Raw genomic sequence first — 9,449 nt, 5'->3', positions numbered from 1 at the left:
AAAAAAAAAAAAAAAAAAAAAAAAAAAAAAAAAAAAAAAAAGAAACTATTACTCAAGTTTTATTAGGGCTGGAGAGGTGGCTCAGTGGTAAAGAGCATTGACCTTTCTTCCAGAGGTCCTGAGTTTAATTCCCAGCAACCACATGGTGGCTCACAACCATTGGTAATGGGATCTGATGCCCTCTTCTGGCGTATCTGAAGGGAGTGACACTGTACTCACATACATAAAATAAATAGGTCATTTTTTAAAAAGTCATCCAAATATTTAAGTTATACACTTACCAAGAATCAAGGAAACTGCTGGGCAGTGGTGATACAGGCTTTTAATCCCAGAGGCAGAGGCAGGTGGATCTCTGCGTTCGAGGCCAGCCTGGTCTACAAAATGAGTTCCAGGACAGCCAGGGCTATACAAAGAAACTCTGTCTGCAAAAACCAAAAACCAAAAAAAAAAAAAAAAGACAGTCTGTCTGATCAAGGCTCAGGTCTGGAGTTTATTGGAAGGCAACTATGGGTATATATGCACTCGATGGGGAGTGCAGCTGGAGACACTTAACCACAAGTCCAGGATGTGTAGGAGAAAACCAAGATATTATCAGAGTGTGTTTAGCTGTGGTGGGCTTCTTGCAAAAATATCCTAGGAAAACAAGTCTCTCGTCAGGGTGGAAAAGTCCCACCTGTAAGTGAATAGCCCAAGATGGCTGCAGAGGTGATAGCCACCTTCTGCTAAGAGCCAGCTCCCAACAATCTTCTGGATAGAATTATGGTTCCACTGAGGGATAACTTTTCCTGAAAGTGTGATTCCTTGTATTTTCTTACAGATCTTAGATACTCAGGATTTTGAGATAGAACATTAATTAGAAACGTGCAAAAAAGTCATGTGTCACCTGGCTGAGCCCATTCAGTGGTGTAGCTACTAGCAAACAAACCGCTACCCATGTCCCCCTGAACCCTAATGAAGCCTACTGGGTCACAAAGAAAAAAGACGTGAAAGTAGATGGGGCTTATTAGAAAGAGGGAAGGAGACTAAGGGGCATGTGAGGAGGGCGAGAGAGAGGAAGGTGACCAGGATTGAAGCACAGGATGTGCTAACTCACCTCTGTGTATAACTAATATGTCCTAATAAGGTGTGTTGTAAGCTTGTGTATATAGAGTATATTCAGTAGAGTCCTCTAGTCTTTTTAAAATTGGCTTATTTACTTTACATCCTGATTGCAGCCTTCCTTCCTCTTTCTTCCCAGTCCTCCTCCCATCCCCCCAAATAAAACATTTTAATAGTATATAATAGAATCGACAAGAAGTTAATAAAGATCTTTTTTTTCTACCGATGCCCGTTAAAGTGGAGAGAAAATGAAGCTGGGCATTGGTGGCACACTCCTTTAACCACCAATTGGGAGGCAGAGGCGGGTGGGCAGCCAAGGCTACACAGAGAAACCCTGTCTCAAAAAAACCCAAAACCAAACCAAACCAAAACTAAAACACAAAATGTTTATTATGTTGTCAGGCTTGGCGCCAAGCACCTTTACCAGTGAGCCATTTCAACAGCCGCTAATAATATTTTTAAAATGTTTGTATTATGTTCTAAATTTTTATTTTATGTGCTTTAGTGTTTGGCCTGCATGTTTGTGGGTGTTGGATTCCCTAGAACTGGAGTTGCAGACAGTTACCATGAGGTTGCTGGGAGTCAAACTCAGGTCCTCTGGAAGAATAGTCAGTGCTCTTAACTGCTGAGCCATCTCCTCAGCCCCCACTAATAATATTTTAAAAGTTAAAAAAAGAAGAATTCAAATTTTTATTATGCCTTCTGGCACACATTTGTCCTGACCAGATCACCAGACAGCTTCCTGTATCCTATTTCTGGTATCTAACTTATACTTTGTTTTCAGTATGAAAAGTCAAAGTTGAGATTTGCCACAGCAAGAAGTGATCCTAGCTAGCTGTAGGGGGTCAGTGTGAATTGCTTTCCTTCTGATCAGGTGGGAAAGAACACATTCTTCCAATAGGTAACTGCTCAGAGGCTGCCAGCCTGTGCCTGAAGGCAAACACAGGTGCACAGAGCCACCAGAGAATAGCCACAGGCCAGGCTTTGCTGGCTGACTTTCCCCTGCCATGACCTAAGTTGCTTTCACAGTAGTTAGACATAGGATGCAATGGACCTAACTGCCCCTTTCTTCAAAGGCTACAATTTTTTCCAGAATGAAGCATGCCTGCTTTATAATGCTTTGATCCTTCAAGGCAATCTTTGACCTACTCGCCATGATGAATTTTACTCCACGAGTCATTTGCCAGAATCTGTCTCTGTCACTGCCCCGTATGCCTGCTGCAACTTTATATCACAGATCAGGAAAATGACACTGGAGTGAATTCACAGAACCACTGATCTACACAAGATAAACATGGGCCATTTACCCTTAGGTTTCAGTGTTTCCCAGGTTATTGTGAAAGTTATAAGTGACTTTTTTTTTTTTTAGATCACCATGGTGTCAGCGGGAGTTCATCCAACTGCGCTCAGTAGACCTAGGCTTATTCCTTCCCCATGAGTCCCACTAGGAGAAGACTAGGAGAGAAATGTTTTCTTACATGCAAAGGTCCATTCTCAAGAACATCCAAATCCTGTTCAAATAATGGGTGTAAGACCTGATCCATAGCAAAATTGAGCAGGGGATCATGATTTTCTGCACTCTGTTGCTTCTGGCTGTAGGTTGTGAATGCCAGCATCACCACCTGTAGAGCCCCACTCCTAGGAACAGCAAGGCACGCTTGCCACTGACATAAATCTTGTGGTTCAAGACCCCTGGGTTGCAAAGCCAGCCTTGTTTCTGGTTTCAGCAAGTGCACCTCACCTGCTTCTGACCATGAAATGTTGTCACACCACCTCCAGTAGGAACTGTGTGACAAGTTCCACAGACTGAGGTGACTGACCTCAAAAGGGGGAGGTCTCCTGGAACCGGTTGTGGAACTCTTTGCCGGAGAAAAAATACTGAGCCATAGTTCTCATGGCAGTCTGTCTGTTTTGTTTTCTCTTATTCCTCTTGTTATTTACATGTCCCTGGTAGCCTAGGCCAAGATCTTAAGTGAGAATAATGGGTAAGAAACCATCCCTAGAGATGGGGTAACTGACATGACCTTATCCCCGGGGAAACCAACACTTTACTTTCTAAATCACTTACAAAACTATTATGATAGATAAAAATGTTCTCAACAATAAAATTTCATATGGCTACATGTGTGTCATTGGAGGTGGGTTTTGGTGTATGGTAAAGAAAGCCTTAATTAGAGTTAAAATAGTTTAAATTTACATATTGAAGATTTATTAAAAAAATCAGGCACTAGATGTTAAATAATAATTGACCTTGGGGATAGAGAGTCAGTTCAGTGGTTAAGAGCACTGGCTGTTAAAAATTTATTATCCTGCTCCTGGAAATATGCCACTAGCCTTGGACGTCAGCCCCCACTGAACACACCCTTTTACAACTGCTATATTTTGATGATTTATAATGATGTTACTTGTTCTGTTTGTGATTCACTGAATACATAGTTTCAGAGTTGTAATGCTTGGATGATTTTTGTGCTTTATTGTGTCAAATGATTTTTGTTGGTATTTGTGATTGTTTCACTGGATATATTTTCTAAGAGATTTGTTTTTTTTTTTTTTTTTTTTTTTTATTTTTGTTTTTCTGCCTGTTGCTCTGATTTTGGTTTTTCTAGACAGGGTTTCTCTGTGTAGCCCTGGCTGTCCTGGCACTCACTTTGTAGACCAGGCTGGCCTCGAACTCAGAAATCCTCCTGCCTCTGCCTCAAGAGATTGGTTTTTTGATGTATAAAATCCCCTGCTTGAGAGCTACAAAATATAGCCAGATTCAAACTGCCTCAGTGTTTGTTTCTGTTTGTTACTGCCCCCAAATCCTTACCCACCTAGCTTCGAGGATCCTCATTCCAGGGACCCCCATACCTGACTGGGGTGGTCCGTGGCAAAAATGTTACTTCTGGGGTCCTGTTAGATGGAATCCTGTCATCTCACTGGTACCCAGGGAGCCCAGCTGTTTAGTAGCTCTCTTGCCCTCACCTGAAGGCACTTCAGAATACAGAACTCTCTCAAGGGTGCTCCGGTCACATTAAGAGTGAATCACACCGAGCCGGGCGTTGGTGGTGCACGTCTTTAGTCCCAGCACTTGGGAGGCAGAGGCAGGCGGATTTCTGAGTTAGAGGCCAGCCTGGTCTACAAAGTGAGTTCCAGGACAGCCAGGGCTATACAGAGAAACCCTGTCTNAAACCCTGTCTCGAAAAAAAAAAAAAAAAAAAAAAAAAGAGTGAATCACACCTTTAATCCCAGCACTCAGGAGGCAGAGGCAGGCAGATCTCAGAGTATGAGGCCAGCTTGGACTACAGAGTGAGCTCCAAGATAACCAGGACTACACAGAGAAATCATGTTGAATACCAAAAACAAACAAACAAACAAATAAACAAAGTAAAACTCAACAGATGAGTGGACACTACATGAGGATATGGAAAGAGCATCATGGTTTCCTTATGTTCTGAGGCGTCATTATTTTTCTTTTTTTTAATTATGACCCTACAAACTCTCAGCAGGATTTTCACTTTCCACATAAGCAGAATATATTTCTGAAACACAGTTCTTTCAAAACTATGGAAAAACTAAGAAGACTTAGCTGTGATTTTGAACACAAAATTTCTGAAGGGGGCATATCAAGTTTGAAAGTGTCTGATAGGCAGATGTGAGGAGGCAAAGGCAGGAGGATCAGGAGCTCAAGGTCACCGTTGGCTACTTAGCAAGTTCAAGTCCAGCCTGAGCTACATGAGACCCTGTGCCAAAAAACAAACAAAACAAAACAAAAATCAGAGATTGGTTGATTTCATGATAATTTGTCAGTTACACGTGACTGTTTAAACTACCCTGCAAAACCTCACAGCTTTAAAGAAACCCTTTACCTCATGTTTTGGGAGGTTGGTGTTTTTGGCCCTGGCTCAGCTGTTCTATTTCTGATTTAGCTCCATGTCAGCTGTGTTTAATGCCCGTATCTGCCACCAGGTGGCAGGTCACTTGGGAGCTACCCCCTTGTGTGCCTGAGGGAGGATGATGACTAAGGAGGCCAGGCTTTTCTGTCATCAAACTAGCCTAGGGTGGTCCACTTGCCTGAACATAGTTCCCAGAGGCAGGAAGCATATGTTCTAAGATGGCAGGACCACATTTGCTGCTTTGCAATAGCCCAAGAAGAGTCACAGGAGCAGACCTGACTAAAGACATAAATGGATTGGGGTGCAGTTCCGTACTGGTGTGAGTGCTTAGCATGCTCAAGTCCAGTCACTAGCCCAGAAAGTAGAGGGTTCAGGGTATGCGGAGCTGGAAAGGAGGGAGGAAGGAGGAGCAGGCATAATCTGAATGGGAGGGGCTACAGGGTCTCACTATAAAGAGGTGCCCTCCTTAAAAAAAAAAAAAAAACAAAAAAAACCCAAAACCCAAAAAATGCCAGGCATATTTATAGGTGCTCGCTTGTAATCTCTGCACTGGAGATTTGTGGATTCCTGATGCTTGCTGGATGGCTGGCCTAACCCAGTCATTGAACACCAGATTGATAAGAATGAGAGACTGTCTCAACATAAGGTAGACAGCACCTGAGGAACAACATCCGAGGCTGCCCTCCAGACTCCATACTCACACACACACCTATGCTCAAGAGGAGCACAGAAAAAAGAGGAACACTTACAAAGAGGCACGCATGCTTGCAACCATTTTTATGGCCTCTTCCAAAATGATCTTTTTCTTTCTCTCACTTGGAACAACTTCAATTTGTATCTTGTGCCTATCATTCAGCCCTTCCATAACTTTCTTATGTGCCCTTCCAATAACCAAGAGTCAACACCCTTTACAAAGCTATCGGACAACCATCCACAGTCACTCTAGAAAACACCCAGGGAGCTTCCTCTCTAACATTACAGGCTTATCAAAATATTTACCTTGGACTAACAAAGTGGCTTAGAGGGGCTTGCTGTACAGACCTGGCAACCCCAGTTCAATTCCCTAGAACTTGCAAAAGGAGGGAATTGGCTCCTTAAACTTGTCTTCTGACCTCCACACGCAGACTGAGGCTGCTTTCCCTCATACTCATTCCATACACACACATATTAAATAATTTGAACAGATTTACTTAATATAGATTTAAAGAAAAAAGATTTATTTACTTATTTTATGTAATCAGTACACTGTCTCTGTCTTCAGACACACCAGAAGAGGGCATCTGATCCCATTACAGATGGTTGTGAGCCACCGTGTGGTTGTTGGGAGTTGAACTCAGGACCTCTGGAAGACCACTCAGTGCTCTTAAGCACTAAGCCATCTCTCCAGCCCCCAAATGTAGATCTTTCCAGGAAGAAAAAGAACAGAAGCAGATTTGATGGACTTGTACATTTTTAAAATGTTTTTACACACTGAGTAAGTCTATTAGTTCTGTAGTTCTCAGCCCTACCTGCGCCCCCTCCCCCATGAGATGATGAGAAAATACAAACCACCACCAGACAGCTCCAATTTACGAACATATCTCTGGCTGTTATTTCATCTATATTTCTGTTGGTCTGCTTCATATTTACTTTGTCCTCAAGAAAAATAATTTTTCCTACTATGGTCAGTGTGGGGGAAATAGTTTTGTCTTGTTTGTTTTCTGAGACAGAGTCTGAGGATGTAGAAACTGGCCTCAAATTCAGCCTTCTGCTGGGATTATGGGCAGGGACCTCCCCTATGTATATGTGCATACATATATACATGCCACAGCCTTTGTGTAAAGATCAAAGGATAACTGGGGAGTTTGTCCCCTCCTTCTCCTGAGTAGCTCTTGGAGACTGATCTAGGTCCTCCGGCTTGGGAGTAAGTCCTTTACATGTGGAACCATCTTCTCAGCTCCCAGCTTAAAACAAGACATTTTCTCCACCCAGATACCTTTTTAAGCTTTAAGCCAGAATGTAACACACATCACGGGGAGACTTCAAAGACACACTCACCCTACTATGTTGCTGTACAAGCACAACCTATTACACAGATGGTCGCAAGGGTCACAGTAATTAGTCCTTAATTAGTTCTCCCAGTAAGAGAATTTTTTTAAAAAAAAGATTTGTTTATTATTATAAGTACACTGTAGCTGTCTTCAGACTCACCAGAAGAGGGTGTCAGATCTCATTACAGATGGCTGTGAACCATCATGTGGTTGCTGGGATTTGAACTTCAGAAGAGCAGTCAGTGCTCTTAACCGCTGAGCCATCTCTCCAGCTCCCCAGTAAGAGAATTTGACAGCACCATTTGTTTATCCTAAATCCACTTGACAATTAGGTCACCACCTGCATCAGTTAATTGGTTTTACACAATGGAAAAATAGGCTTTCTTTTATGAAAGAGGTAGTTTTGCAATTGGGAGCCAAGATTTCCCTGAAGTCAGGCTCCTAATCGTCCCAGAAGCTGAGAGACATGGACCTATTACAGTCCATCAAATTACATCTCTCTGTACGTATGTAATGAAACATTTTATAATATAAGAACATATTTATGTTAAGGAGACATTTAATAGAAAATAATAAATTCATATATAAGTATGTAATCAGTTTATACAAGCTGTATAATAAGATCTCAGAAATAATAAGATTTCAAAAGTCTGACTGACCTCATCAGAGAACTACCTAGGCAGCTAAATTTGAGTAGACAGAATATTTAAAGAAACACACACACACATTTTGAGACAGAAATAACTTAATTTTTTTTTTCTGAAGGAAAATGCTTAAAGTAAAAGAGGGAAATCTTTTCCTTATTCTTCAGAGGGAGAGCGGAACTCCATTTCTGATCTGTGTTCATGGTTACCTTGAGCAGAGCCCCTCTGGGTCAGCCGAGGTCATTAGTAACCATGGGAGTTAGCTCGCTTATGTTCTCATTAGTTTAGGACTTATTAATCCAGTTGCTCATCTGTCAGGTCATAATTAAATCTTGTGTACCAGAGACAAGTCTGGACTGTAGATTCAGTAGTGAGTCAGAGGCAGACTCCTTTCATTAAGGAAATTGTATTACATAAAAGGAAACATAACAAACATAAATAAATGTACTTAATAATATATTTCCAGTCTGCCCACAAGTGTAATGAGGACAGTAACCCAGCTTGAAGGCTTGAACTGGGCAGATATTGTAAGGAGGACTGGAGTTTGAACTGTGAGGAGTTCACCGAAGATGAAGCCAGTTAGTGTCACAGCAAAGAAAGTGGATGTTTGGTTGGAGGAAGAGAACAGTTGCACGGGGCGTTTTGCTGTGACTAGGAATGTAGAAATGTGGTCTGTGGGGCCAGAGAGAATTCCTCTTTAAAATATGGGAAGTTTGAGCTTTCTCTTTTTAAAATATTTGTTTAATTATTACTATTTTTATTTAAATTGTGTGTGTGTACACGCGCATGTGAGCGTGCGCACCCAATGAACCCAGAAGAAAAGGTGTTGGAGCTGTTGGAGTTGGGGTTGCAGGCAGTTGTCAGCTGCTTGATGTGGGCGCTGGGAAATGACCTCGGTCCCCTGGTAGGGTGCCGGGTACTCCTAACTACACATCCATCCGTTCAGCTCTGGAGATGCCTCTGAAAGATCCAAAACAACAATTCTTTTCCCTATTATTGTAACAAGTGTTTCACATACATGCTTGCATGTATGTCTGTGTACCTCCTGTGTGCCTGCTACCCATGCAGATCAGAAGACGGCATCCGATCCCCTGGAACTGGAGCTGCTGTGTGGGTGCTGAGACTCTAACCTGGGTCTTCTACAAGAACAAATGCTCTTAGCCACTGATTTACCTCTTAACATCAAAATACAGGGCTAGCCTTTGACTCCAGCTCCAGGTCAGCCAACACCCTGTTCCATCAATTGTTTGATACCCACTCACATCTAACATATGCACACATGTACACACACACACATATAAGTAAATAAATACATAAAATTTTAACTAAAAAAATAAAAATGCAGAGATGAAGAGATGACACAGCAGTTAAGGGCACTGGCTGTAGACCAGACTGGCCACAAACTCAGAGATCCACTTGCCTCTGCCTCCTGAGTGCTGAAATTTAATGGTGTGTGTCTGGCTCCCTGTCTACTTTTGACTGTATAAATACTTAGGTTCAATGAAATCATCCGTGCCAAGATAGCCATGTGCCTTATGCCATGACCCACAGTGGGCTAGGTCCTCCCACATCAATCACTAATTAAGGAAGCACCCTACAAGATTGCCTACAGCCTGATCACTTGGAGACATTTTTCTCCATCCAGATTCCCTGCTCTCAGATGACTCTAGCTTATGTCAAGTTGACATAAAACTAGGCAGGAGAAGATCTAATGTGGTTGCAGTCAGATGGTGTTCCTGGACTCAGTCATCCTCAGAGCCTTCTGTATTCTCTCCACTGCCTGGGCTGCAGGATCTGAGCTT

This window comes from Mus caroli, chromosome 9 (genome assembly GCF_900094665.2).
Source record: "Mus caroli chromosome 9, CAROLI_EIJ_v1.1, whole genome shotgun sequence".
NCBI lineage: Eukaryota > Metazoa > Chordata > Mammalia > Rodentia > Muridae > Mus > Mus caroli.
The sequence above is the reverse complement of the archived record's forward strand: the minus strand, read 5'-3'. Positions refer to the sequence as shown.